Consider the following 3,681-nt stretch of genomic DNA (forward strand, 5'->3'; position numbering starts at 1 on the left):
ATGACCGTGGAGGTGGGGGGCGGGTAACATGGGAGGGCAAGGGGCCTGGGCTCTGCTCCCCAGGGGGTGAAGAGGGAAGGAAGGAAACAGTCCCTAAAGTAGAACAGAACCCAGGTCCTTGCCTTCTTCTGGCATCTTCCCCTTCATCAGTATGAATACAAGACAGCAGCCAAAAGAAATCCAAGAATGAAATAATAATAATAATAGCAGCTAAAACATTAGCAGTCTGCAGTTTACAAAATGTTTACAAGCCTCAAGTCTCCCAATACCCCTTGTGATGTAGGCAACATTACCCCCATTTATTACTATCATTATCATCAAGGAGTCTCCCATGCTTCCTACCTGCTAAGTGCTTCACTTGATCTAATCACTTCTCTTGACAACAAGCCTATTATCCCCATATTACAGATGACAAGCTGGGGGCTGGATCCTATGCTCCTATTCTGATCTCTCCCATCTCTGATCTCATCTCTGATCTCTCGAATCTCTGCTAGACCCTCTTTTCTATTCTCTCATCTCCTCTTGTCTTCCCTTGATTCCCCTCATCCAACAGGGCCGCCTCACTAAACTTCAACTTAGCTATCTGTTCACTCCCCACCCCCACAGGGACAGGCAGGAGCTGGTGTGACTACATGGAGCCTTTCGTGGTTGCGGAGGGGTCATGCCACCTGCACGGAGCAACCTGAAAGAAATCACACGGCAGAGGAAGTGGACTAGGACAATGTCTTCAAAGATGCTGGTTTTCCCCACATTCCTCCCCCAAAGATCTGAACCATGTAAGACACAGATAAAACAGAACCATTAAAACACACGTGAAAGAAGAAGACAAGGTCAACAAGTTGGGGTGAGAGAATGTCCCCAGGAAAGCAAACCTAAGCAGGGAGAATTACTGAACATTGGGAGTAGCTGAAATCTTCCTCGCCACCACCAAAACCCCTTTACCTGTTCATTGGTCATGGACCCAGCACCCACCGTATGCCACGCATCAAAGATGTGACTAACGCCAAGGTCATGGACTTTTCTCTTCACTCTACAAGAAGACCCCTTGGAGAAGGAAATGGCAGCCCACTCCAGTATTCTTGCCTGGAGAATTCCATGGAGAAAGGAGTCTGGTGGTTACAGTTCATGGGGTGGCAAAGGGTCAAACACAACTGAGTGACTATCACTCACTCATCACTACAAGTTTCAGGAGGGTTTACCTGAGATGGGCTGGGTGCAGTTACTGTAGAAGGAAGAACTGACGGGACTCTGGGCTGAACGAATGAGCAGGAGAGCAGTGAGGACTATAAAGGTCGGAGGCCATGGGACACGGGGAGAAGGAAGGGCCCACACAACATTGTCCCCGGCTAGTGTGTCTCAGACTGGAGAGTGTCCCAGCCTGGGGTGTGTCTGTGGCAGCTTTAATTTCCTGCCCCAGGCCTCCCTGGGACAAGGCCCCTGTGTGCCTGTCAATCCATTCACCTTGCACACGATGCTGTTGACGCCTGCTCCTGGCTACTTCTGCTCGTTAGCACATCAGCACAGGGATCATCAGGAACCGAAATAAATCAGATGAAAATAACATCCCACACTCTCCCACAGAAACAAAATCTGCCCTCCCTGTTGGCACAGTCTCTTGCCTGCAGGAAGGGTGAGCGCAAGTGAGAGTGGCAGAGGACGGGGCAGGCAGGCAGGGAAGAAGGAAGCGGATCCCTGTCAGGGAGAACCCCGGATCTGTTGGGGGGCACCCTCCCACAATCACAAAAGTGCTGTGCCTTCCCCAGCAGCCAGCAAAAAACAGGCCTGAAAAAAAAATAGGGCCTACACCTGTATGTGACTATGGATGAGATATGTACGTGTGAAACCTAAAACCTGGTTCTCAGGAAGGTTGACACATAGACTGACCAGCACTAGAGGTACTGGGAATATGACCAGTTTAACACCTTAAAAAGCTTTCAGGGAGTGTGAGCAGCTAGTGGGGCTTCAGACTGAAGCCCAATCCTAGGCAGGTAAGTGTGTCCAAGCATTCACCAGCTCAGATCAAGCCATGCTCCACCCACTCAGCTGCCATGAAAAACTGGCCTCCTTTCCCCCTCCCTCTCTCTTTCTTGAAGCGGTTTGTCCTCATCAGGGACTCCTGGGTTAAAGAACCTGGAGTTAGGACAGAAGATCATAAAACTTCCCACATAACAAAATCTGCTCTTTCCCACAGTGGGAGAAAAAAAATCAACAACACCCCCAACTCTTCCCAAACCCAGGCATCACTCACCTCTAGAGCCTGACCAAGCCTCCAGTGAGTACAGAGATGGACAAGAAAACTCACAGAGATGGGTCCCTCCCCGGTAGGCCAGGTAAACCATAGGTGGCAAAGCCCTCCCTCCAAGCACCCCTTCCAATACTTGGACATCCCTTCCATGGCTCCCTAAGGCATACAGAATAAATCTGCCTTCATGCCAAAGCACTGATTCCTCAGACTGACATCTAGAGCCCTCCTTAATACAGACCCATACTGAGCTCCTCTAATTTCTCCTTCCTCCATCACCCTCCTCTCCCCAGCTGCTGATCCCCATATGTGTCAAGGAGCATGTTCTGAACCATCCTGCTTCCAGCTGATTGCCTGGAATGCCCTCTCTACCACTTCCCCGGGGCTCCCATATGCTCATCAAAGCTCTCCCCATCCTCCTCCAAAGCCAAATGCAAACCCACCTTTCATTCACGCTTATTGTCTCCCTTTTCACAAGACCAACTTCCGGGCTATCCTTCACTCGTTCACGTTGAGAGGCAGTTTGGGGAATGTTCATGGAATTGGGTGAAGACTCCAAACCTGTTCTGTCCCAGTGGTCTCAGAACTAAGTGGGCAATCTGTGACGCAGAGGTGGCAGGTGTCTCCAGAGCACCTTTACCCCATCGGGACTGGACCCTGGGGAAACGAGGCTGCTGCTGAGGGAGACGCTACAGGTGCTTCTAGGCTTCCTGCAACTGTTGGGAATGGTACTTCTGAGGGGCTCTAGGGGCTGTTAGACCAATGGTGGTGGTGGGCTTCCTTTCTTCCTCTGACTCCTCTCTCTGTCATTCTCTCAGTTTCTCTCAATCATCATAATTCTCTTTTTTCATTAGGCAGGGGCTTCCTTCTGCCTGAGAGACACCTCCCCTTAGAGCTTTGCTTCTCAAAATGTGACCCAAGATGGGACTTCCCTGGTGGTCCAGTGGTTAAGAATTCACCTTCCATTGCAAGGGGTGCGAGTTCAATCCCTGGTCAGGGAGCTAACATCCCACATACCTTGCAGCCAAAAAAACAAAAGCAATATTGTAATAAATTCAATAAAAACTTTAAAAAATGGTCTAGATTAAAAAAAAAATCTTAAAAAAAAAAAAGTGATCCGAGAACCTGCAGCATCAGCATCCCTGAAAACGTGCTAGAAATGCAAACTCTCAGGCCCCAGACTGGCCCCGGCCAATCCAGTCCTCCAGTTTAACAAGATCCCCAGGTGGTTTGTATCCACATTAAAGTTTGAAAGAACTCGTTTAAAGAACCAGAAAAGCTAGGCTCAGGGCCCAACAGGGAGGCTGAATGCCTCAGATATTCATTCATTCATTTATCCTTTCAATAAATATTTAATAAGCACCTACTGGGTGCAAAGTGCCGTGCTAGGCCCTGGGGGAGGACACGGTGACTGACTCAGCTCTGGGTGCACAGGCTGC

This window comes from Bison bison, unplaced genomic scaffold, assembly GCF_000754665.1.
Source record: "Bison bison bison isolate TAMUID 2011002044 unplaced genomic scaffold, Bison_UMD1.0 scf7180017864383, whole genome shotgun sequence".
Taxonomy (NCBI): Eukaryota; Metazoa; Chordata; class Mammalia; order Artiodactyla; family Bovidae; genus Bison; species Bison bison.